Raw genomic sequence first — 27,800 nt, 5'->3', positions numbered from 1 at the left:
AAATTATTTTTAAACCTATAAAGTCAGAAATGCATGGTTTTAGGTCAAAGGTGGTATGAATGAATGAGAACTCACATCCTTGTGAAATTTCAGAATGCCAAGAATGAGATAAACCTCATAGAGGGCAGAATATCTAATCAGCATAGATTATCTACAAATGAATGAGATTAAGATTGGCTTTTCGCATGTCACATGTGCGCATGGTTATATAACATCAAGAACAGTATCTCAGAGTTCTTAGGAAAAATGGTATGAGTCCACTCAAACTATTAAGCCTGAAGAAGGAAAGCAAAAGCATATTCAAGCTTCATAAAATTTATATCCTACACAGTCTCCTTGATGACATAACTGGAAGATATATTTCAGGAAAATATAAAAAAGAGAGTGTCTGGGTTTCAAGAAATGGTTGAACTAACCCAGGAGAGAGGACTGGAAGGGAGGGAAGGAGGGAATAAGGACGGAAGGGAGGAAAGAAGGGATGGAAGGAAGGACGGAGGGAATGAGGGGAAGGAAGGAGGGAGGGAGAGGAGGAGGGAAGAGGGAAGAAGGAAAGGAGGAAAGTAAGGGTAGGAAGGAAGGACGGAGGAAGGGAAGGAGGGAAGGAGGGGGGGAAGAAGGGAGGGGGAAAGAAGGAGGGGAGGAAAGGAAGGAAAGATGAAGGAATCAAGCAAGCAAGTAAGCAAGCAAGCAACATCTGAGAAGCCATCCTGGAAGCAAATATCCCAAATCAGGACTAAAACTTCATGGACCTTTAAGGAAAAACAACAACAATGACAATTAAACTAAAAGAAAAATGGAATGGCTTCCATAAAAGTCGTAACACCACTACAAATGATAAGTAACTGAGTACATGCTTGAGAAAGCAGGTGCTTATCTCACAAGGCATAAAGAGCGTGAGACATTCCCGAAGAGGGCCCGCTGCGCACAAGAACGATACGTCAGGATGACTACATGTCAAACCTGAAGTGGACAACAGAGTCGAATGCGTAGTAAAGACGAAAAAGGCGTCCATGCAGGAGGGTAACTCCCACGCCCGTCATGAGCGACACTGGGCACGCTGCGTGAGAACCCCAAGAAAGCAATGTCTTCTGAGGCGTATGCCCTGCTCACGTGGCCATGGCAGTAGGAATGGCTCAGCTAAGGGTGGACACGCTGCCCACGGTGCTCACAGCATTTTCAGGAGCCCACAAAAATGTACTGATTTAATATCACAGAAGAAAAACACACATATTAGGATCCAGTGAAAGGGTTTCATTTGTTTTTTCTTTCTCAGATCTGCAAATACGTACATGAAGTAGTAAATGGCTGAACAAATATGTTTATAGGGCTGCTTGTGGAGGGTGTCTCCCTGAACAGGACTGGTACCACCCGGGTCCGCGGCTGGGTGGCCATAGGTTTTGGGTAGCTGTCATTTTGGGATACCCTGTCAGTGGTCGATTCACAGCTTCCTTCCCGTTCTGTTTCTGCATGTTACTATTACTTTCAGCATCACTGGGTACACTCATTAGAACTAGCTGAAGGCAACAGAGACAAGATGCCCCTTTTTAGTATTTGTTCTCAGACATATTATTAAACTGTTTTCGGCTTTTGAGTATTTATACATTCCTGGATTGTTACAAAGCAGAATGATGGTTTCTTAATATCACCAAAATTTCCCATCATTGCAGCTCCAAACCACATATTGGCCACTGCAAGAAAGAAAAATCAACCAGTTGACATGCGGAGTCCAAGCCAATCCTGGGCCTTCTGCGGTTCCCCAGGCACCTTGTATTAATTTAAAGCGGGGGAGCCTGAAACATTTTCTCCAGATATAATGGGGTCGCTCCTGAGGGAAAATGCACCTCTAGAAGCCACCACGAGTGCATTCTAACTCTGCACTACCGTGCGCAAACATACTTCTAAAACGTACTGCAAAGTAAGTGTTTCTTTCTGCCTCATAGCTCAAACAGCTCTTGCTAATCGAAGAGAAACGGGAGAGAGAGAAACATAAGCATGGAATCTCATCCTATTTATGACTCAAAGCAGTTTTGGCTCTGGATGCACATGCAAATCAACTTTAAAAAACGAGCTCTAAAAAACAGAGAGGCATTTCCCACAAGCTTCCTACCCTGTTAGAACCCACGGAGTTAGAACCCACACTAGCATTTTTACAAACAAGTCTTGTGTTGGCCTTACTGTGCAACAGGACAGAGAAAAAAAATGACCTGAAGCAACAAAGCTACTGACACTGTAGACACATGATATACTGTCCAACGAACGTAAAGATTTGCTGGCCATGAGCCATCGTACCTAGAACACTGGTATTGACCTATGCCTTCTTACGCCTTCCAGATGAAGGCTGGCCCTAACGTTTAATGTCCTGCCTTTAATACTCATCTGCTCTATAAATGCCATGGATATTACTAAAACCATCTCTAAAATCGATCCTTGAGATTGACTCATCATCACATAATAGCCGTATCGGGCCTATTTACAAATTGTAAGATTGCATCTAACTAAGAACACGGTAAAGCTGAAATGAGGCACACAAATAATGTTGTTAAGACTCAATTGTATTATAATGGTTTAAAAATATCTCATTCGGTTAAAAACTCATGAAACTGAATCCCTTTTGAACTCGTTTTCCAAATCAATTGGCCATTCTCTTTAATCAATACAGTTAAACAACCACAAATCACTAAAGTTGATTTCCAAATAGAAGACCTTGTAAAAACACGGTTCAATCCAATTTTTTCCCTATTTTAGTCTGTATCTCCTCCAAAGACTATTATTTTCTGGATTTTAGAACACTGTTCTCCGTGTAAAATTACCTTTATACTGCTGCATTTTTATAGGAGTTCCGATGTGTGTTGCTGGTTTAATTGGGTGACTTTCCCTCTCTCTCGTCAATGGCACAGTTTCAGATTATCTGGATTTTCAAACATCTGAATAGCACTTGATCCCAGTCTTATGCACGCAGCGTCATTATAATACAATTAAAGCAAGCATCCCATATTACTTGAAAAGATCAAGGGCGTCTTTTTTATGCTTCCACTTCCTCCTCCCTCCTTCATATTGGAAATGTATTAGCAAAAAAATATTTTGTAGAAGCTACTTAACCATCTTTAAGTTAGTGACACAGTTAATGTTAATGCATCCTGGTCACATGATCTTATCTGAGGATTTCCAGAGTTGATTCTTCGGAAATTTACCAATCTTAATTCTATTAATCTTAGATGTCTGAGAGCCACGGTTATGCACTGTGCAGAGAAAGACTGATGGATACAGAGATCATAAGGTTTGGCAACACTGTTCATAATATTCAAGTTATAAGTCTTCCTTTGCAATTTCTGTGGCAATATATTTCTCTTCACTTAGTTTCCAATTTGTGTTTCATTCTTTTAAAGGATGACAGTAATACGTATCCACCCAAAAGGCACTGCCGAGAAAAGAAAAATGACTGTTTTCATAAGCATCTGTAGGCAGAATATTTTTTTCTTATTGCAAGTTAACACCATAAACATTTGTATACTTTTACACATTGAAGGAGAAGCTGACTTTTCTGCTTTATATTACTACAAAGTACTAAAGTCTGTATCTTTTCAAAACAAAATGACTCTGTGAAAAGGGCACATTGTATTAGACATATTAAAATACAAAATAGCCTCAGTGGACCATGAAAAGGATTACAAATTACACTTTTAAAAGTAAAATCAGTACCTATTTACATGTGACTCTGCACTCTGTATGCATCTCTAAATATATAAGCATATTTTTCCTTACATTCCCACAGGAAAATAAATCAAGAGAAACAACCACAAAGATAACTAATTAAAATGCTTAGCATTATATTTTCTGCACAGAAGACATTATTTGACTCACTAGCGGTTAACGTGAAAGCCACTGTTACACTTCTCTGAGAAGCAGGCATGGCTGTGACCACACGATGTGCAAACATGGGCCCGTGGGTTCAGCGCCTGTGCATATACAGAAGAGAGGAGAAAGTAGGAACTGTCTCTAAAAATGTCAAGGGCATGGATGCATTTCCGATTCTGCTCTGTTTCTGTTTTTCATTATCATGTGTGACTTTTAATGAAACAAACGTTGTTCTTTCCCAAGCATTAGGTTAGGGAGTGGAGCAGTTGGACAGGCAGGGCACAGAGGATTTCTAGGGCAGTGAAGCTACTCTGTATGACACTGTAATGGTGGACACATGCCATTCTATGTCCAAAAGCGCCGAACGTACAACCGCAATAGTGAACTCTGTGGTAAGATGTGGGGGTTGGGTGGTCACAATGGGTCAACGTGGGCACATCTTTGGTAAAAAATGTACAATTCTGGTAAGGGATGCTGATTATGGGGAAGGCCGTCTACGTGTGACGGAGCAGGAGCTATAGGACAAACCTCTGCACCTCCCTCCCAATCTTGTTATAAACCTAAAGCTGCCCTTAAAAAAAATTAAAACTTAAAAAAATCACCAGGAATGGTGGCTCTGAGTTCAAGCAGCACACAGTCCCATGCAGTACATCATCATCGTCTACTGTTCCTGTAACTCCCGAGAGAGGTTCACAAAGCTGAGCCATGGCTCCTGAAACAGCCATGGCTGATCTCGAAACCTCAGAATGCAGGCAGTACAGCGCCGCCCAGCACTACGCTATCTGCGGCTCTCTTCAAAAGCAAGGGGAGAATCCCCAAGTATCTCCTCAGATGCTCTGGGCTTTCAATGCCCTTTTTGCCCCTGGGTTCTCCATGTCTAGGATCCAATATTCTATGTTCACATGTCTAGAGAAATGGTACGTCAGGTGGGGATTCTTGTGGGCCATTTAAGTCTGATAAACATTCATTACAATATTATCTGGTGCTTTAATCAATTCATAGGATGGACTGTCTCTTCATCCATTACTTTTCTCCATAACATAATAACTACTTGCTTCATTTAAGAAGGACAAAACCAGAGAAAATTAGAGAAATCAAAATCAGAGCAAAGTTAAGGTATAAACGTAGGCCCAATACATAAACCACATACGTTAAAAAGAGATGTACCCCAGGCAGATGGTGGGAAAGGGATATATCATAATACTTTGGAAAAGGATATTTCAAGACCCATGAAGAAAATATTAAACATCATTAATTGAGCACTTGCCATATTTTACTACCGGATGGAATATTTTGTCGACCATCCTAACAAGATTCCTGTGTCTACACTCATTTCCTAACAAGAAAACCGAAGTTCCAAAGATTCAGTACTTGCTGAGATCCCACGATGGTACAGGGATGAGATGGAATTTGCCCAAAGGCCTCTCCTGACCTACTGGCTCTTGTGTCTTTATCACAATGTTTTTATTCATTCTCGAAATATTAATCCCAATAACCTCCTTCCCAAATCTTTACCAAAAGGAAACCGTATTAACAAATCTAGTTATGTTCCAGGAAATACACATAGCAGTAAAAATTGTGAAATGCCCACAAAAGAGATTAGTAGACAAGGTTTTGGTATTTCGACCAAAAGACAACCATGAACTTAACAATTTATAATTCTGAAGCACATTTGGGATTGTGGAAAATGATGGTGAAAAAGTGTTAAACAAGAACGCATACTAAAACACCTTATGAAGAGCGTAATTTCTAACAAGAAAACGTTAACTCTAAGACAATATTTAAAAATCACAACAAATTAAGAATTGTGTTTTAAGCAGGTTAGAATTCTGATGTTTTTAAATTTAAATATTCTATAGCTTTTGACACTGAAAAATATTAGTGCGAGTTGGGTGTAACTTGAACTTAATGAAAATCTTTGAAGAATCTCATTTGGATATCATTAACAAAACAGACCCATGAAGCCTGCAGCTTTATAACAGAAGAACAAACATACAGGCATTAATGAATACACCTCTGGCCATTTAACGCCTGCAGACAGTGTGAGCCACCTTGTGCCATCAACAACCCTGCGTTTTGGGATTGTTGCTGCAAGCTCTCCGTATATAAGCTTCCTTACCTGACAAAGGGTGCGTGTGGAGATCATCTCTTTGTTTGCTTTCAGTGGCCATATTTCACACATGCAGACACCCTAGGAAGAAAATGCAAAACAAGAAGCGAAGTCATTGGCCTGGCACGGTACGTAATAGTCTGAGAACAGTTTTGCAATGGTGAGTTGAGACAATCCGAAGCAATGAACTTGCAAACAGCTATGGATCACTTACACATCCCTGTACAGATTTTTAAGAGGTCCTAGCAAGGTTGACAGGTCTGTGATAGACATAGCAGGTTCAACAGGTGAGCTTTAGGACCACATTTTCATCCAAACGCTGGTGTAGTAATGTCATAGCTTCCTTCTGAGGGGACTGCCTATGACACTCTTGAGCTCCCGGGCACACAGAGAAGAGACGGGGCTCCCCGTGCTCCATGCCGGTTGGACTGGTCCCTAGTGAGAGTGATGCACAGGGGCAGCTGGCCCAAAGATTCGGAATGATCACAGCTGGAGAGACCACAGCACCTTGCTTGCCTGTCTCTCCCACACCCTAACATTCCATGCCCGATACCTCCCGCACAACTCAAGGGTCAGTGCTCTCACATGACCCACGTACGCCCATCTTCGGAATGCACTGGGTCAGGTGATTCCTGCTGTCTAATCGATACATTCTTCTGTGCTTATTATCAGACTGATTGGATTCATGCATGTGATGCATGTTTTAAAGTGTTCACTATAATTACCCATGGTATACATCCATGAATACAAGAGAATTTATTTTTCTATTCATGGATTTTCGACAGTTTCTAGTTTGGGGCTGGAAATCAAAAATTCAAATGGAAAATTCAACTTCCTGTGTGTACGTTTTAACAACACAAGCAGATGATGCCCCCAAAAATGAGGCATGAAAATGGAGGATGGAGTGCAGTCATCCAGGATAAAGGTTTTCAAACCCTCTTTGCTATCTTGAACCCTCTATTTCTGCCACTCGTTACATATTCAAATGCTTTAAAAGAATCAATAGCCTATATTCAAGTTGCATATTAACTAAGTATGCAAATCAAGTGCAGGATGCCCACACCGAGCAGTGACACCACGTGATACGTTCAACTGATCCATATGCAGCTTCATTCTCCTCTGAATACGTTCGATATTCCCATCTGTCACCAGCACAACTTACAGAGGCACTTCAAAGACATCGGAGATGATTCTCTATCTGTAGACTGTGCGTGATGCTAAAATCACAGCTTCTAAGAGTATCCCCCGCTGAATTAGCTGTGCTCTTTTCTGGCTTGGGTGAGGATTAAGTGCTCTCTTCCTACCTGGCTAGTTAGTGTACAAAGTGCGCGGTCTACACAGCACCCATACCTCCCAGCTACCACTAGGAGCTTCTACAGACTGGCCAAAAACAATCCTAACATCCTGATCATACTTCTGGACATACATGAAAGAATGAACTTGACATATGTTTCCACAGAAGCCAGGAAGAAAAGTAATTTCAGAATTTGGGGTTTGTGCAGTGGCCTGGTTGTAAATGTCTTTTTAAGTGATTGAATTTCATCTTGTCTGAAAACTAAAGTAACAGGAAATAACTAAGAGGCCAAGAAATGAATTTATAACATGATAACTTATGTAAGTTTTACATAAACACTGAAGAATGCAGTACGATTTTTAAGTGTCTCCAGTAATACCTGAAAACCAAAGAGACACTATGGTTTAGCGGCACCAAGCTGGAACAAAGAACTCTGTGACAGCAGACATCCTTAATTTCAAATCTGTCCCCCAATTTGCCTTCTTAGGAACACCAATATACCGTGTGTAGAATATTCCAGCAAAGACCATCACTTCCAAAAATGTACAATGATCACATGGCCAACCTCTTTAATTCAGTTCATTTATTATTTTATCTTCATTTTACCTATACTCAGGGTACCATTAGGAAAAGTCCCATTTTCATTCTTTCTTTCAGCAAACATTTCCTGAGTACATGGTATACCCCTGCCTCAGAGCTAAGGAAAGCGTATGTTATGGTGGGGACAGAGATGTATATAAGGTTTTGGATTTTTTTTTTTTTTTAAATGAAAAACTTCTGTAAAGATTTCATCTCTTTTCAGGTTTTCAGACGGGAACATGCTTAAGGTATTTCTGTGTTAAGACTCTGAAATCCTTCCTATATCCCTAAAAGCCTCTAACTGAGTATCTTTATGCAACAAATTGAACTCCACATCCATTGTCTTTGTAACCCAACGGCATGGTAACTTTTTATCTTTCCTATAACATTCACTTCTCTTATTTTCCATCTTTAGATCTGTTTTCTTGGTGTGGTTTTCAGCTGACTTATCTACAAAGAATTTACTAAGTTATCAACCATTTCATTGCTTGAATGGTCTCTTGAACTTTTCCAAATATCAGAAAGATTCCACTACTGGTGTTGGATTAGTACTGACCCTCTTGTTGTAGCCATTATGAACTTCAAATAATTTAATTTGAATTTACATGATGTTCACAACATTTACTTCCTGATGTATTTGTGCCTGAAAACCATAAGGCAGGATACTCTTTTTCAAATACCAATTATTCATATCTTTGTAGACAGCTCCATTTTTCAGCCACTCAGAATGACAGTTTTCTAGGACTTTGAAGGTCCTCATTCCTGAAGCTGTTCAAACACAGCTGGGTGCCCGTGTACCAGGGATGTAATAGGAAGCACCAAACAGTGCTGTGAATGTAATCTAGAAAGCGTCCAACTTCCCTTCCAACGCTCATATATCCTGAGGTCCTGTGAGTGAACGGATCAGTGTTTTCACCTGATTTATATTTTGAATCCTCCTCGGGGAATAAAAGTCTTCTTTTCCGGGGATCCAATAAATACAGAATGACCCAAAATGCTGATGAAATTTTACTGAGAACTACAATCTGCATAATTAGTATATGACTATTCAAGCATATTTATTTAAGGGGCCAAAAATTTTCCACTGTATTTATTTTTCTTAGTAGGTTCCACGCCCAACATGGGGCTTGAACTCATGGTCTTAGATCAAGAACTGCATGCCTCACCAACTGAGCCAGCCAGGCGCCCCTATTTTTGTTTTTAAATGATGATCCTGCTTAGATGGAAAACGTTGGAATTTTTTTTATATTAAGTAAACTCTATGCCCAACATGGGGCTCAAACTCATAACCCCAAGATCAAGAGTCACATGCTCTCTCGATGGAGGCAGCCAGGCGCCCTAAATGTCGGATTTTTACTTTTGCAAATGCAAAGGAGCCAGAGACAAGCAGATGATGTTTACTGTCTCCTTTTTGTTATTTCTTGCAATTTGTTACTGAAATATTTCAATGTTATAAGGCTTAACTTTGTTATTTCTTAAGCAATAAATTGTAGTTGGCCAGGACACAGGAAGAGGAGAACAGATCAGGAGTCAGCGCTCTGGCTGCAGAAGATGTTAAGAAAATTTATGGTTGCCATATTCCAGAATATTCTTCCAAAAACAACTAAAAGGGATGTTTAAAACTAATGGATTTCAATAATTAGATATAAAAGTTGGATGGATGGGATATTTACTACACTTACAACACGTATTTGATAGCGAGTGATTCCACAATGTAGGTTTCACGATTCTTCCTTACAAAATCCACGTAAAGGTTCTACACAAGTCTGGAAACAAAGTTTACTCATTCAGTTAACAAAAGTTCTTTAGCACACCATGCCAGACTTCTATGCAGATCACTGTGATCTCATTAGATCTACTAACCACCCACCTAGGTCACCTGTCTATTTGCCGACCTACCTACCTACCTATCTCCCTGGCGACCTGGCTACGTGTATCACAATGGAATGACAGAGGCACAGGGGGAAGTCGCTTCTCTCTAGGGGAAGTCAGGTTAGGCTTCAGCACACTACTGGCAAGTAGGCTTTTCCTGCTCAAAGCAGAGAGTAGTTCACAGAGGGAACAGCATCTGCTAGGCTACTTACAAACAGATATGGTAGTGCCTTCAGTTCATATTATGTAATCTGCTTGTGATTATAGTCGATGTTAGTATTGCTTTTTCACTGCTATGTTACAATCTATCCTAACACTTCGTATTTTCTTAAAACGATGATTTTATTCTCTCTCATGATTGTGTGAGTCAGTTGGGCCAAGTCAGTAGTTTTTCCTCAAGGTGATATTGGCTGAAGCCAAAGCTATCTGAAAGAGCCTGACTGGAATGTAACACTTAAAATGGTTTAGACCTATTTCTGACAGCTTGTCAGGGATCCTTAGAAGGCTGATCTCTGCTGGGATGTCCAGACATCTGGGATTCCCATATGGTCTCAGAGCCTCTTCCTGAATCTCAAGGTCTCACTGTGGTCCTGTCAGCAGGGAAGCTCGATTTCGTACGTGGTGGCTCAGGGACTGTGAAATCACAGCAGTAAATCTTCCACACCTACCCGAGACTCAGGCATGGAGGAGCACAGCATCATGTGACCACTAGGGTCAGGGAGACAGCCCAAATTCAGGGAGGAGGGGATGCACAGGGACCTGCATACAAGATGTGCTTCAAGGGGACTTGTGTTTGGACACTTGTAACCAGCCTCCAATATATGGTTTCCAAATCTTCACTTCTCTTCCAAGATGCCAAAGCCTCCTCTCATTCCAGCATGAGGATCAGGCTTAAATTAAAAGACTATGTCTCCTAAATCATCTCCAGATGCAGAAGGGTTTACTTGGATGCAGCTCCTCTTGCTCTGAAGACATGTGAACCAAAAAGATGAGTGACTGGCCTCTTAGATACAAACCTTCAACGACAAGACAGAGGTCATCCTAGACTCTGTCACTACTTCCATGCATAGGTAAGGCTGTGCGAGGACAATGCCCTCACACTGGCAGCTGTTCTGCCCAGCTGAGAGGTTCTGCTAAGCCCTCTCTTAACTATTTCTGAAGACTTAACATAGGACCATACTACAGCACTCTTGCTTTGATCTTTACTCCGAGGTCATATCTTTGTGGTTGTGTGTTGGGTTTGATCTTTTCCCCAGGATTTTAACTTTTCTGGATCCATTCGTCTTACTGTAGTGCCTTAAACATACAGTTAGGAGGGACCTGATGACACGTGCAGCAATCTGCATGAAGATGTCTTTATTCTGGTGCAACAACTTACTAGGCACATTTTCTACCTTTCAAAATTACCAGAAATAACGTTACCGATATTTGTGCATGCACAGCACAGTCACAATCTTTTCCAGCATCCTAGAGCAGTTTCCTTGACACGTTTAGAGCCTCCTTTATTTTCTCTGGCCCTCCCAGAGATTTTACTTTTACTGATACAGCACAAACAAATGTTTCTCGACACCATTTGCCTTGTTTTTGCTAAGGAACATGATTTAAACACTAAGTTGTCCTGAGCCCCTGGATTTGAGGAGGGTTGGTTTGTACTCTTCTGGGGACATGGGACTTACTATTCTTTGGATGGCAGACCTTGGCTCTTCTGACTTTTCTGTAGGGGATGGATTTTTACTCCAGGAAGATGCAGCTCTCGGGCATCTGGTTCTCCTCTGAATTCAGCTTCAAACCCTAAAGGCTTTTTACTTCCATCACACAGACCACTTGGTTCTCCTGGCCAAGCTCAATGGCGCCACTGGAGGCATTTCTACATACCATGCGGAAAATGATGAATGAGTAAGAGCTGCAAGCTGGCCCCAGTTTTTGGTCTTCAAAGATGGGGAAGGAGATGCCATGTGCGCTCTCTGGGTGGCCCGACTCACTTAGCAGATCTTGAAGTATTTGATTTCTCTTTAATTTCCTCTCCCCTATGTTCCTGATATTTAGAAAAGCAAGGGGGAAGAAAAGAAGTACAGTTTCTTCCTGTTCCATTTTCGCATCATACTGTGTACTCTACTGGTCTTCTCACGTCTTCGATGGCACATGATCTTCAGAAAGGGGTTTCTTTCCTTGGAAAATTTTCTCCACTGCAGCTGGGCTAAATTCTTTGTCTATCCTAGTGCCACTCTTACAAGTTGAGGGTAATTATGGATCATTTAACAGGTTCAGATTTACCAACCTCTCTCCTTATAGAGATTCAAAGGAGAGAGGAATGAGAAGTGACATGCATGGAAAGGCACCAAGCTAAGCTTTGCAGGCACTTGGAAATGTCAGGCTACATAGCATGCTGGTCATAAATCCTCTCCTTTGTTTGAATGCTGCTGGTGTTGGGGAGTAGGCTGGTTAGCGTTTGGTTTGTGTGTTTTCAGATTTTAGTCTTGCTTATTCTATCCCTCTTTCCCGTAACATTTATCTGTTGCAAAACCTCGGTTGTTGGAACCGTAGTGTTTTCCACAGTCTGAGTATTACTTATTGATGCTGTGTTTAAAAAGGTTGTTCTGTTCTTTGCGTTGCTTGATAATCATCAGCTGAATTCAGGGGCTTGATCAAAATCAGATTTGATCTATTTGGCAAGACCATAGCGGGAACTGAATTTTTCATTGGATGTAAATATTTTCTGGCTTTTGCTCTTTTTTTTTATGGTATCCGCATTGAGTGTTCAATGCCTACATCCATTAATTCATTCAGGGCAAACAATGGTGATGTTCTAATTTGATCAGTTTTTTTGTTCATTCATTTAACTGTAGTAACTGTAATTCTCAGCTAGTATCTGTTGCTTACACACAAAAAGCAAGATACATGTTAGATTTTCAAGGTAATAAACTGGCTACCTCTCATCTTCACAATGGGACCAACTGGTTTTATGTTTAAATGTGTTTATAAATTCATGGATTTAAGTATATTTGACGTGTTTCAATCCATTACAAGCCTTATCCTCAGTGAAACTCAAACTCTCTCAGCTTTAGCCAGTGTGAGTTCCATCACGTTGGCCACTGTATCCTTCTGACATAACCCTACTAGATTTTGATATCTTGTTTGCTCTGATTTGTCCTGATGTCCTAGTCTCATCTTCCACATCCCCTGCCCCAGGACAAGAATCAATCATTTTTCCAAGAAACTCAAGCTTCTGAAAGTAGGAAATGGTATATCAAAACCAAAACCTGGGTCCTAGGGAATGCCATTGCCACTGAATGGATCATTGTTTCTAAGAATTTTCAACACAGTTGTGAAAAGTGTATATGAAACTTGAGAGTTCATACAAATATTTCCAATGCAAATTTAGGAGTGCAAGCTTTTTAAATCTCTTCCATATCACATCTTTGTTCCACATTGAGAATCTTCATTCTCAAGAACATAGGATGACAGAATTAAAACATTTAATCACTATTCATGCACCCTATCCCACATTACAAACACGACAGTATCAATATAATGGTACTAAGACCAATTATTATTGCTAAAAACACTTCAATTTTTTGCATACACTATTGCTGTTATCTCTCATTTTCAATCATTAGGCTGCATCCATCATGTCAGAATATATGGCAATTGCACTAATTCTCTCTACTTTAACCTATATGGTGTCTTTGTTTTATAAGGTACCTATAATTGGTGGTCAGCACTATTCTTTTTTTTTTTTTAAGATTTTATTTATTTATTTGACAGAGAGAGACAGCCAGCGAGAGAGGGAACACGAGCAGGGGGAGTGGGAGAGGAAGAAGCAGGCTCCTAGCGGAGAAGCCTGATGTGGGGCTCGATCCCAGAATGCCGGGATCACGCCCTGAGCCGAAGGCAGATGCTTAACGCCTGCGCCACCCAGGCGCCCCGATCAGCACTATTCTTAAGGTGATGTCTCTAGTAACTTCTGTTGTCTAAAGGCTGTGTCCTAGTAGTTCCCTCAGGAAAAAGGTATGGGAACAATGTTCCTTGAGTTCTTCAGTGTTTATAACAATTTGTGCTATTATAACTGAAATATTTAATTCTGTTATAAATTCAATGCTATTTAACTATAGGAAACTACCTACATGTATATGCTTACTTTCTAAAAGGTTATCGTATCTAACCTAACATCCTTATGTTTTTTATTAGTTTAATTCTTTTGACTTTCCCATCTTCAAACAGTGTTAATTTTGATTTCCAAAATTTTAAATAATTGTGTTGGCCAGTCCTTTCACACTGATGTTAACAATAAAAATGATAAAAAAAAAAAAGGGGGGGGGGCGCCTGGGTGGCACAGCGGTTAAGCGTCTGCCTTCGGCTCAGGGCGTGATCCTGGTGTTGTGGGATCGAGCCCCACATCAGGCTCCTTCCTCTGCTATGAGCCTGCTTCTTCCTCTCCCACTCCCACTGCTTGTGTTCCCTCTCTCGCTGGCTACCTCTATCTCTGTCAAATAAATAAATAAATAAAATCTTTAAAAAATAATAATAATAATAAAAATTATAGCACCCTTCTTTCTCTTTCTGTTTTTATTTAAATTCCAGTTAGTTAACACACAGCATAGTATTAGCTTCAGGTGTACAATATAGTGATTGAACAATTCCATACAACATCCAGTGCTCATCACAAGCGCCCTCCTTAAACCCCATCACCTACTTACCCATCTCCACACCCACCTCCCCTCCAGTAAACCTCAGTTTGTTCTCTAGAGTTAAGAGTCAATTTCTTGGTTTGCCTCTCTTTTTTCCCCCTTTGCTCATTTGTTTTGTTTCTTAAATTTCAAACATGAGTGAAATCATATGGTATTTGTCTTTCTCTGCCTTATTTCACTTAGCATAATACCCTCTAGTTCCATCCATGTCATTGTAAATGGCAAGGTTTCATTCTTTTTTTTATAGCTGAGTAATATTCTATTGTGTATATATACCCCATCATTTTTTTTTAAGTTATCCAAACCTACAATACTCTTACTGTCTTATTTTTCATTACATATTATCTCTGCTTTTGAGGTTATTTACGCCTACGGCAGTAACGTTAACTAGTGCTGGCTGCTGCAGATCTCTCCCCATTTCTGTGTGCAATGACGGCATCGGTAGCTTGGAACTGGCCGCGGTGGGAGTGTTCACACCACAGAAGGCAGCAAGTGCTACAAACTACGACTCAAACTGATTGTTTTGTTGATTTTCCTGGGACTTAAGAAATGTTACAGAAAATGATAATAGTGCAGATGAACTATTGTTCATCAACTATTGTTCATCATGCTGTGAACAGCATGCAGGCTCTCACTCACATACACATGCACGCATGTGCACACACACGCACACTCATGCACACACACGCATGCACGCATGTATGCATGCACACAGACACACAGACACACACACACACACACAGAGGAAATCTCTTTCAGGATTCAAGGACTATTAACTCCCCAATTCAGCAAAGACATGACTCAGTTACTGATGCAGAAGCTCTGATGTACATTTTCACTGTTTTATTTCTGCCTTACTTATTAATATAACCAGATACACCAACAATTGTCATGCTGGATACACACTTGGGGAACCAGCTGTTAAATGCTTGTCAGCTAACCACTGATCATCTCTAGTGCGTTCTGATTTATAGTCTGCCCATTAGCATTATTTTCTAAATAACCTCTAATTATATTTTAAATGTCCCCCTTAACTCTCGCTATTCAAAAAGTGCCGTTTTTAAAAGACCATACCACTTCAGATTTTATTACTTTTTTTTTTTTAGGTTCTAATTTTTGTTTCCTAAGTCATAATATGTGGTGTCTTTTACAGCCCCCTTTGATTTTTGGAGGGGTTTCTGTGTGGCCAAACATAAAGCCAGATTTTGCACATTTTGTGGGTCCTGAAACGGAAGGCATGGTCTGCCTAACTTTGGCTGTGGGTGCCTACTTTTAAATAAATAGACACATGGGTACTAAGGAGGGCATGTATTGTGATGAGCACTGGGTGTTATATGCAACTAATGAATCATTGGACATTACATCAAAAACTAATGATGTATGATACAGTGGCTAAGTGAACATAATGTAAAAAAAAAATAAGAGAACTTAACACTGGTAAACTAATATACATCTTTGCATATCATTTCTTAGAAAACATACATGGATTTCTCACATGGCTGTACCTGCATACCAGTAAAATACCTAAAGGGTTTTCTTTTTCTTGTCAGAAGTAGACGACAAGAAAGATGTCCTCTAAATTTTCCCCTTTAGTTATCAAATATTTTGTCCCAATTCATGCTCCCTCCCTCAACCCTTTCAAGCTTCTGTAAGACAACGTACTTAAAGCCAGTTTCTTGCTGCCCAAGCCTCTCAGCTCAGCAAAGGCAGAAACTACGTGTTTGCCTGCCACTGAATACACAGAAAAAGATATTCCAGGAAGAAATATTTTTACAGAGAACTAAAAATATATAAAATAAAACTATAACGTGATAGGAATAAAATCAGACATGTATGTTAAATGCTGATAATTATTTTACTTGGTCCTTCCATGAGCTTTTCAAATTCTGTTTACATGATCTCTGAGATCTGAGCAGTAAGGAGCCTCCCCTTTCCTTGTACATATTTCTCATGGTTTTTACTCATGATGACGAAGCACATTCATAGCTTGGGGCTCCTGGGGAGCTCAGTCAGTTACACGTCCGACTCCTGATCTCAGCTCAGGTCTTTTTTTTTTTTTTTTTAAGATTTTATTTATTTATTTGACAGAGAAAGAGGCAGTGAGAGAGGGAACACAAGCGGTGGGAGTGGGAGAGGGAGAAGCAGGCTTCCTGCTGAGCAGGGATCCCGATGCGGGGCTTGATTCTAGGACCTAGGGATCATGACCTGAGATGAAGGCAGACGCTTAACAGTCGACTGAGCCACCCAGGCATCCCTCAGCTCAGGTCTTAATCCCAGATTGTGAGTTTCAGCCCTGCCCTGGGCTCCACGCTGGGCATGGAGCCTACTTAAAAAAATAAATAAATAAAAAAGCCCATTCATAGCTTATTTACACTCATCGACAGTTTTCCTAGCATTCACTGTTTCAGCTTTTGTCTATACTTTTCTTTATCCCTTTTCATACTAGCTTTTCCTCCATAATACACATTGATTTCAATACAAATACTTGGATCAAATTGTTTTAATAAGTCTGCGGTAGGCAGTTTATCAGTTGATTTTAATCTGATATGAGTGTCTTTTTATATTCCTAGAAATGTTATCACATTTATTGTGCAGATTAAACTGTCGTTTTATAGGTTGTGTTATGTGAAGTGTGGTGTCTCTCCATGCCTTTCTTTCTGATTTGTGTTTCTGCAGGAACATGGAAAACACGCCGTAAGTTAGGGCAGTCGGACTCCCTTAAGGGCGCCCTAGCCCTGTGCTTTCTCAAGTGTCAGCTGGCCTGATCGTGTGTACCCACTGGAGTAACAGGGGGCTGTGTTTCGTATCTCCCTCTGTGTCTGACCTTCAGTCAGTCTCTCAAGCAGATGTGGAGTGTGGACAGGTCAGATCTCACTGATGTCATTACGTCATTCTTCTCCTTGTGGAATGAGTGACATTTCCTACCCCATTGTGGGCATGTCAGTCCCATGTAACACGAGCCCTGCCATCATAATAGGAGGAAGGTCAAGGGAACGCTGGCCAAGTCTGTCTATTTAGTGGAGCTGAGCCTTCTTTTCTCCAGCACAGCCTCCCCTTTTGCTCTTGTCCCCAGAAAAGACAATTGTTGAGGATTTCACGGCTGCCAAAAAGTATCTCACTGCAGATGTCATGCAAAAGTCAAATGTCCTATATAGAATAAACCACATCTGATACATTTCCATGTTTTTACCTCCAGAATAACCTGTTTTACTTGGGGCGTCGTCACCACGACGCAAAAACCCATCTGGATTGTGTTAAACAACGGGGCTGCATCAAGGGTGCGGATGGAGCTTCAACGCACGTATCACATATTTTCAATTTGCTGCTCACTACCTTTGTAAACATCTATTACAGTTAAGTCTGTTTCCTTAAAAACTAAGAAACTTGATCTAAAGCTAAATTCCATCTAAGCTTTTATTTTATTTTATTTTAAAGATTTTATTTATTTATTTGACAAAGATAGAGACAGCCAGTGAGAGAGGGAACACAAGCACGGGGAGTGGGAGAGGAAGAAGCAGGCTCACAGCAGAGGAGCCTGATGTGGGGCTCGATCCCATAACGCCAGGATCACGCCCTGAGCCGAAGGCAGACGCTTAACCGCTGTGCCACCCAGGCGCCCCCCATCTAAGCTTTTAAACGCTAGAAATAAATTGTTGAAAAACTCAGAAGAAAAAGCTAATATACAAACAAGCAAGTATTCCACTACTTTCTTTTCCCTTTTTTATCCCAAATATATATTTCCTCCTTTGTGAGATAGAGATGTATATACATGTGTGTGTACATGGGATTACATGTAAGTATACTTAAGCTTCTGTATTCATATCACATCTTTCATCATCACCTTTTCCTCTTTAGGGTCATTCCTTAATCTATTCTGAGGCCCTTGTAAGTGGGAAGCAGAAAATTACAAGTTCCTGGGAACAGTAACCCAAAGACCTATCCTCAAGTTACAGTAGAGTAGCAGAAGGTACAAAAGGAAAACCCTGCAAATACAGCAACGATAGTATGATTAGTCAGGACAGGATACACAAGGATATGGTAACAAACAAGCTGGCACGTTTCAGTGACTCAGCACAACTAAGACGATCTCTTGTTCTTCATGCACAGGTGGCCTTCCTCCAATTAACAGCTGTCATCTCTAAAACACACCGGCCTCCCAATGTTCCCAAAGCAGAGGAAAGGAGAGCCGAAGCATTCTGTGGGGACTTGTTCCTGGAAGTGGCTTGGGTCCCTGCTTTCCACTGCATTTGTTGGGACTGAGGTGTGTTTGTTGGGACTGAGGTTTGTCGAGACTGAGGTGTGTTCCAAGCCTGACTGCGAAAGGGGGATGGGGGAGTCACGTGCTGAAGTCAGCTGTGCTGGACAGAGCACATTAGTCTTGTCCAGGGTACACAGCGGTGGCTCGGGTCATGGTGGAAGGAAGCGCAGGGCTCTATGCCTGGAAGGAACGTTGCAGGATGGGGAAGACGGCTGAGCTCAACCCCAACATTGTGATGGATGTTTGAAAATCAAATATGCAAGAAGAGGCTAATGCCCGTGATAAAGGTCATATTATACACACACACATGCACACATTCTTCTGTAGCACTGACAAAGACGGAAGGTTCCTTCTGTGCTTGGCAATCTGTACTCCAATCGCCATGATCCGCAGGGAGAGGGGTAGGCAGCTAAGCCAATCGTATTCTTTCTCTTGATGATATCACACTCGCACGGAGGCACGCCAGGTGCAAAGACACCAAAGCTGGGTTAATGGCTCTTAGGATACCCTCCGTCACACTACTCTCCAATGGAGAGCGTCCTCTGCCCTCTCACTGCTGTCCTAAAGATAAGGAGGTTGACTACAGCTTCCGCAAAGTCCCCAGGGTGTTTCAGAAGCAAACATGCTCTCTTCTGCCCAGTTTTTACTCATTTCACAAGCACTCCTAGCTCTCCACACAGTCCTAGTGGAGCCCAACCTCTCCTTGGCCATGGGACAGAAAGAGACCACAAGATATAAGCTGTCCACTCTAAACTGGGTGCCATCTGACAGGCATTAATCATATCTTTTTCTTTTCTGTATTCTGTATTTTGATATGGATATCAAATTGATATTTGATATCTAGGAACCCTGGTGAGCCTTGGTGGAACGGTCTCTCCCAAGGTGAGCCGACTCCTGGGTGTACAGAATGACTCACCCAGGGGTGTCCCCTTCACGTGCACACTAACCAATCCAGAGCCTACCACCCCTCCCTGGAGACTGCTTCCCCTATTAGACTCTTACACAGCAGGCCACTATCTCCCTATTGGAAACACCGCAGGACCTGATGGTACGTCCACACCCCAGAGCCTGCTGAAATTATTCACACAAGCCCGTTCTAAACCTGCTTAGCCTCCTTACTTCACCCATTCCTTCCCACAACAAAGGTTCTTGTCTGCATTTTCCCCTCTCCCTCTGTTTCCAGACTGACCCCGATACTTCCCTGTGTGGCACTGCATGGTGTGGGGAGCCCTCTCCTCTTGGGAACTGTAACAAGCTGCCTATCCAATGGCCGTTGTCGTGGCCTGACCATCCCTGAATAATAATAAAACCTATACTTTAAGATACCCCCACTCCAAATCCCGACACTAGACAAGCACAGTAGGGTTCCGTATGAAATGGGAATGATGAAAGACAAAGCGGAAGGACGCCTTCCATGTGGGCAGGACATAAGCAAGACATCTAGTTGCTGCCACGGTTTGGAAGGAAATGTGGCCTGAGGTTCGACTTCAAGGCACACAGGGAGCAGAGTTGGTGGGTCTGGACAGCCGCTGGGGTTCTAGGAAGAACAAGACTGGAAGACTACGACAAGATGTCTGGGGAAGAGGTGCGTGAGCAGATACGTCTGAACCGAGTGTGAATATATCCCTGCCCGATGGCAATACTCGCTGGGGAACAAACTACAGAGGAGTTAGTTTCTCAGCAAACAGGCGGATGCCCCGCCCACATGGGCTCCAGCACAGAGGCACCATGGGGGGGCCACAACCGCGGCAGCTCCTCGTGGAGCAGGAACAACGCGTCCTCACGAAGGCTTATCTGCCCTTCAGCACGGCCACAGCCTGCCAAGAGCACATGCCCCTTATCAGGGCCAGAGAACAGTGGAGAGTGGACTTGGAGAAGCAAATGGAAGCTCACTGCCCCAGCCCCTCCCCCCAAACACCACAGCTGGACCGGGCCAAACAGAGCTCTCGAGGCACCGCCCAGAGGCAAGAAGAGGGTTGACCTCATTCCCCACGTGCCATGTGTCACCTAAGTCCTTCAGAATCTATTTCTTTACATTGAAATCACAACCTATAACTTATATATTTTTTCTAGTACACTCTTTGGTAATTTTTTGCCATTATTGTCTAGGGATATTTAATGATTTTGTTGTTATTCAAGAAACAAATGAATCTATGGGTGCCTGGGTGGCTCAGGCAGTTGAGCACCCGACTCCTGATTTCAGCTCAGGTCATGGTCTCAGGGTCGTTGAGACGGAGCCCTGCATCGGGCCCTGTGCTGGATGTGAAGCCTAGTTAAGATTTTCTCTCTCCCTCTCCCTCTCTTCCCCTATTCTCACGCATGCTCTTTCTCTGTCTCTAAAACAACAACAAAAACAAATGAATCCATTAACAGTTGATGGATTTTTTTTAAAACATGTTACATAAGACAACGAAATACATGATTTGAACAAAAACCATAGTCGCAATCTCTTGGTGCTGGTCATTTTCAGAAAATAAATTCAGCTTTGATAAAGGAAGATACATGGTAAAATCTACAAGATTTAAAAACTAAAAACCTATACAGAGGGTAAAAACAGCAATGGTTGCCAGGGATTAGGGGAAGGTCGGAAGGGATGGACAGGTGGATTACAGGGGACTTGGGGCAGTGAAACTTTTCTGTATGTTACGGTAATGGTAAATCTATGACATTATGTTTGGTAAAATCCATAAAACTGAACAACCCAAAAAGTGAGCCCTTACGTAAGCTGGGGACTTTAGTTAACAAAGATGTATTAAGGTTGGTTCATTGATTATAACAGACAGACCACACTAACCTAAGATGTTAGCAAGAGAGGTCACTGACCGGAGGAGGAAAGCAGACGATACAGGAACTCTGTGCTTTCTGCTCAAGTTTTCAGTAAACCTAAAACTGCTAAGAAATAAAGTCTCATTTTTTTTTAAAATTCCATCCACAGAATGCAGAAAATGAAATGTTTTTATGGTAGAAAATGTTAAGTGATGCCTTCCTTCATCAGTAAGTTGCTGAGAAAACGTCAATTAACGGCACAGTCTGTCGCAGTGTGTCAAATACAATCCTGCATTAAACAATCAGGAACTTCAAAAAAGCAGTTTTGCGAAGCATGAACACAAAGAGGGTGTTATATGTGGTTTGTAGAAAAACCTACCTGACATAGTTCTAAGATGATTTAGAAGGGTTTCCTCTCCTCACTTGCTGCCTACGTTCCCCCTCATGCTTCAGCTCTTTTGTGTCAAGAAGGCATCGTCCCATAATCCACTCTTGATTTGCAAAGAGCACATGAATTGCAAATAACTTAGACTTAATAAATTTATTAGAGGGCTTTGTTCTGTGGCAGGGGAAAAATCAGGCCACTGTGACCTCCATCTGAGGGCGACACAAAGCATGGGCGGCACAATCCCTAACTTTGCTCTCGCGGTGGATCCCTGCATTTGACGGGGAGTGAGTGCTCACAATAGTGCGTCTGGAGATGCGTTTACTTCTCCCCCACCGCAGGCCCTGAGAACACTGCGGAGCCGGCAGAGCTGTGTCGAAGGCTGGCGTGCCAGCCCCGAGCATCCTCATCCCACCCTCCGCTGCTAACTGAGCAGCCTGGGCTCCAGCTCCCATGCGTTCCAACAGGCACCAAAATGCTCCTTCAAGCCCATTAACTTTGAATGTGGTCCCCACCAACAAGGCTACCCATTGTTAACCACAGCTGAATTCCGTGCAATGCTGGTTTTGAATGTTTTGAGCAAAAATTCTTCCCAAGCTGTGAAAAGTTGGCAAGAGCCTGATTAATGGGACTGGAGCCGAAACAATGCACTGTGTGGCTAAGTCATCGGGGAAGCCTGGAAAAAGGAAGAAGAGCTTGAAACACAAGACGTTAGCCAAGGCCAATGACGCCCACCAAACCAAACCAAATACTGTTATCATCTGGGAAAAGGAACACACAGATTGGTTGCAAAGTGCTCTGGGATGATTTAAAGATGAAACACGTAGCTATGTCTTCACATAAGAACCAAAAACCAAAACCAAACCAAAAAACAAAACAAAACAAAAAACCCCTCCAAAACAGAATCCTCACTCTGACAATGTGAGCAGTCGGATCAGTGGTTTTCTTCAGAATTAGGAACAGGATTCCTGTTCTACCTGAGCGAAGCCTGCAGCATCGTGTGTGCAACTCCTCAAACAGGCGTCTTTCCCAAACGGATCTAGTGGGTGTGCCTCGTCCTTTTCAGAGTGGCCCCGATCCATTCCGTCCTTCGTGTTACATCTCTGCGCCTCTCGGAATCTTTTCCAATCATTTATCTTCAAAGATCCCCAAAACCTATTCTCGAGTGACGACCCTACCTCTGACGTCATTTGGAAAATATGAAGCCACCAGCCTAGGACTCACGTACCCACTCTAAGAATCTATAGAACTTTCTCTGTATCCAGACCCTCTTGTGGATCCAAGAAATATTTCTTGATTCTAGACAATAGGTACCAGGACAAGACAGCTCTCAAAACTCCTCTCAAAACATCACGTCCCCTCTCTGGGTCTCTGAGTCAGTCACTTAGCCTTCCCAAGCCTCAGCAGTCAACAGTAGGTCCTGCCTTATGGGCTTGTTTTGATAAGTGAACTTTCTACCATATGTGAGATGCTTAGCACAGAGGTCTGTGACACAGTGCACTCCTCCAGAAGCTCTCAGTAAAGGTCACTCTAATGAGCACCCCTGATCCTAACACTGCCCTAGAAGAAAGTCGGACGAGTACAGCAGTCATTTCCTCTTCTTCTGTTTACACCCACTAACAGCCCATACCCACGCACGTGAAAAATCATGGCTATCCCCAGAAATATTCTCCCATTTTCTCCACCTGATACAATATGCTCATAAAGTTACCATCACTACACAGCGTCCATAGCATAGTAACTACTTACAGGATGTCTGCTGTGTATTATGGGTTATATATATTAAAAAAAATCATTCCAGAAGAATGAATATATAAATGCTATGCAACTCATTCATCCAGTAAATATTTACTGAGCCCTCCACATTACCCTGGTGACCTGCCAATGATCAAAACCCATCAATTTCTTCTTACTGAGAACTGGTTTTAGCGTGAAGAGACACAAATGTCTACAGTATGTCAAGGGGTGATAATTTCTACGAAGAACAGATCCGAGGAAGAGCTAGAGGCTGTTGGGAGTGTAATGACCTTGTGTGGTCATGGAGAAAAGGTGGGAGGAGGAGCGGGGTGGGGTCAGGCATAACAGAGCACTCCCTTTTTCTCTCTCGTACTGTTTGCTTTGAAGCATGCAGCATCCCACTGTGCTCAAATACTAGTAGGGGGAAAGAGAAAATTAGATTTCTCCACCATCACAAAATACATAATGAAATGTATTTAAATCACATTAGCTGCAAGGATGGCCCATGTCTTAGTCTGCTCTGGAGGTCACACATTTTGGACTCTCCTTGGCTCCATGGAGCAATGAGTATGTCTCTGATGCTCATGATTTTTGATCCCTGAGGTCCTGTCCTGTAGTGGATATGGTGACGGGTTAATAACGGAAAACAGAACAGGTGTGTATCCTTCTCCTTGAGCCCTTGATGCCCTCTCTGCAAAACGCTGAACCCCCAATTACTGGATATGGTGAAGGGTTAATAACAGAAAAGAGAACAGGTGTGTATTCTTCTCCTTGAGCCCTTGATGCCCTCTCCCCAAAACGCTGAGCCCCCACTCCTTCTCATTCCCTCCGTTTGGGACCAGTTGGTAGGAGGCTGCTGTTGCCCAAATGAGAGACCGTAGCATTGGAAGCAGAGTCCAAAACCAGAGTCAGCCTTGCTTAGGCACTAATGCAGATGTACGAGAAAAATATTTAGGAAAAATAAGGCCAAGTGGAGGGTCAATTCTCCTCATCCTCCTCTTCCTCTTTTATCCTTTTTCTTTTCTCTTAGCATAAAAGAGGAGACACAAACTCCATGCCAGAATAGAAACAGAGCTGGAGGGAGAGAGAACATGAGATGCCCATTCTGTTCACAAGAGAGGCTGCTGCCTCCTGACTCCCTCAGACCAGGGCAAGGGGGACAGATGACAGAATCCCCAAGTGAATTCAGGAATCCTAGGGCAGAGGGAACACATGTTCACATCTCTAGGAGCCCTGGAGAAGAAATGGCAGGTACAAGCAAAGACAAGGTCAGAGTGCTTACCATGTCTCCCACAGACTCTGAGACACAAGGTAAGAACGGCCAAAATTCCGATCCCCCACAATGATGTGGATTTCAGTTGAGACCAGACAGAGCTGGTATGAACAGTCAGATATTGCCTGTATCAGATGGGATAGAATATCCTATTGCATTTCAGCATGGGACCAACCAATGGCTGGGAACTGAGGACCACAAAGGGACAAGCCAATGACCGGAAGTGATGCCTTGCTCCAGTGCAATGACTGTAAATAGTCTAGGAGTTCAGATGTCATCTCATTGAAGAGAAGAAAGAAAGCAGGAAATGATTTAATTGACTCTAAGTGAATGAGTTTACCTAGAATTTTGCTACAGCCTAATTGCCTGCCATCTGACAAAATGAGGACTCAAATTTAGCTCACAGTTATTAAAAAAAAAAATAGAAAAATATTTTTATACAGCTGAGTATTTGATCTAAAGCACCTGACCCACTCACTCTTTTAAGGACTTGGTAATATCACTATTAATAATGGTAATAATAATATCGCCAATATTAAGAATAGAAAAACCAGAGAAATATCTGAGTTCTGGTTTTGATTAAAAAAGAAAAAAACTAGGAATGCACTGAGCAGGCAAGGCATTTACTTAATTTGCAAAAGCATTTACAAATTACCAAACAGGGCTTCCAGGAAGGGAGAGTCATTCATAACAAGCTAAGCGCCCTTGCCCTCAGGCTGACTTCACCTGGCATCATCTTGCACAACCTACAGTTCGGTTTCACTGGAAAGGCGCTAACTGAAGTGGAGGGGGTTACGGTAACAGAGCCGTCACAAAGGTTCTCCTCCTCCTCTCAGATGATGTACACTTGTTCTTTCACCACATAAGATCAAAGTTTTCTTTGACTTGAGTTGACTTCTGTCTCTTTAAATTTCTTTTTCAATCTGTTTTTTTTTCTTTTCCCTTCTTTCCCTATATAGAACCCGAAAGACTTAGTCCAGTGTAGTATCCTTGCCTCTGTATCAGGGCTTGGCAAACAGCTCATGGACCGATTCAGCCCCCTGCTTATTTTTGCAAATAAAGTTTTATTAGAACATAGCCTTGCCCGTTTATTTGCATAGTGTCTACGCCTGCTTTCACACTACAACAGCAGAGCTCAGTCATTACACCAGAGAGCGTGTAATGTTCGCAAAGCTGGAAATACTTACTCTGTGGTCTTTCACAGAAAAGGTTTGCCAACCTCTGCTCTACACTGCAGAATGGACTGACCTAAAGGGAAGGACATTCTATAAAATATCTGAGCAGTACCCCTCGAAACTGACAAGGACATGCAAAATAAGGGACGTCTGAAAAACTGTCCCAGTCTAGAGGACTATAAGGGGCCATGGCACCTAAATGTAGTGTCCTATCCTGGAACAGAAAAAGACATTCGGTAAAATGTACGGAAATCTAGAAAAAGTTTGGACTTCAGTTAATATTATGTCAATACTTTTCTTAAAGATTTTATTTATTAATTCACGAGAGACAGAGAGGCAGAGGCAGAGGGTGAAGCAGGCTCTCCACAGAGCAGGCAGCCCGATGCGGGACTCTATCCCAGGGTCCCGGGATCACAACCTGAGCCGAAGGCAGACAGTTAGCTAACTGAGCACCCCAGGCGCCCCTACTATATCATTATTGGTGTATCAGTGGTGACCAAGGCACTGTGTTAACGTATGATATCAAGAACAGTCATGAGATGAGGAACTCTGAATTAATTTTGAAACATCTCATACAAATCTACAGACATCTTAAAAGTTAAGGGGGAAAACACAGTAGCAATACATTTTTGAGGTCCTTGTTTTATTTATTTATTTATTTATTTATTTATTTATGCACTTTATAAAAATCCATCTTTTAATAGTATCTCTAATGATGGGAAGATTTTGTTTTACTTAAAAATATTTTTCAAGGGGCGCCTGGGTGGCACAGCGGTTAAGCGTCTGCCTTCGGCTCAGGGCGTGATCCCGGCGTTATGGGATCGAGCCCCACATTAGGCTCCTCCGCTATGAGCCTGCTTCTTCCTCTCCCACTCCCCCTGCTTGTGTTCCCTCTCTCGCTGGCTGTCTCTATCTCTGTCGAATGAATAAATAAATAAAATCTTAAAAAATATATATATTTTTCAAGGGGCGCCTGGGTGGCTCAGCCATTAAGTGTCTGTCTTCAGCTCAGGTCATGACCCCAGCGTCCTGGGATTAGGCCCCGCATTGGGCTCCTCTGCTGGGAGCCTGCTTCTCCCTCTCACACTACCCCTGCTTGTGCTCCCTCTCTCGCTGTGTCTGTCAGATAAATAAAATCTTTAAAAAATATATTTTTCAAAGTTCTAGTGAGTTGGGTACATGGTGCAAGGCTCAGTTTCTTCCACTGTAAGAGGAGAATGTGTTAAATAATGTATTAGGTCCCTGCCAACCATTTCCATGGGAGTTGAGCAGACGTTCCCATTAAAAGATTCACCTTGGGGCATCGGGTGGCGCAGTCAGTCCGACTCTTGGTTTCAGCTCAGGTCATGATCTTAGGGTCATGAGATGGAGCTCTCTGTTGGGCTCTGAGCTCAGTGTGGAGTCTGCTGCAGATTCTCTCTCCCTCTCCATTTCCCCCCTCCCCCTGGTCGTGCTCTCTCTAAAAAATAAATATATAAATCTTAAAAACACAAGAAAAAAAGTTTCACCTTGGTTTGTCCTTACAAGACTTGACGTCCTCTATGATGGGTGCTTGCTGAACTAGCTTCCTAAAAGTCAGCTCATCGTGAGCCAGAGCACCTGCCTCTGAGCCGAACGTCATTCCGTGCGCGCACACGTCCAGTGCACACACTACAGTCTGGGACTCCCTACGTGGTTCTGAGAAATGCCTAATGTGAGCGGAGGAATTCAGGGTGAGGGTCTTGTGATGGGAAGCAGAGGTTATTTGCTATTCTGTAACAGCACTAAGTCAATGGTACAAACTCCAAAGAGGGCCTTTCACAGACAAT

The 27,800-nt window shown here is 42.3% G+C and overlaps 1 long non-coding RNA gene across 3 annotated transcripts in view; it reads right to left on the bottom strand.

The window, feature by feature from the left end:
- The window catches only part of LOC130543298 (uncharacterized), a 371,452-nt gene that overhangs the window by 159,247 nt on the left and 184,405 nt on the right, over positions 1–27,800 (bottom strand). For all 3 annotated transcript variants that reach the window (XR_008958548.1, XR_008958544.1, XR_008958550.1), the window contains one exon: positions 5,975–6,046. This is a non-coding gene — a long non-coding RNA (uncharacterized LOC130543298). The remainder of the gene's footprint in view (positions 1–5,974; positions 6,047–27,800) is intronic.

The sequence above is a fragment of the Ursus arctos genome, chromosome X (genome assembly GCF_023065955.2).
Source record: "Ursus arctos isolate Adak ecotype North America chromosome X, UrsArc2.0, whole genome shotgun sequence".
NCBI lineage: Eukaryota > Metazoa > Chordata > Mammalia > Carnivora > Ursidae > Ursus > Ursus arctos.
Note: the sequence above shows the minus strand (reverse complement) of the source record. Positions and strands in the feature narration are given on the sequence as shown.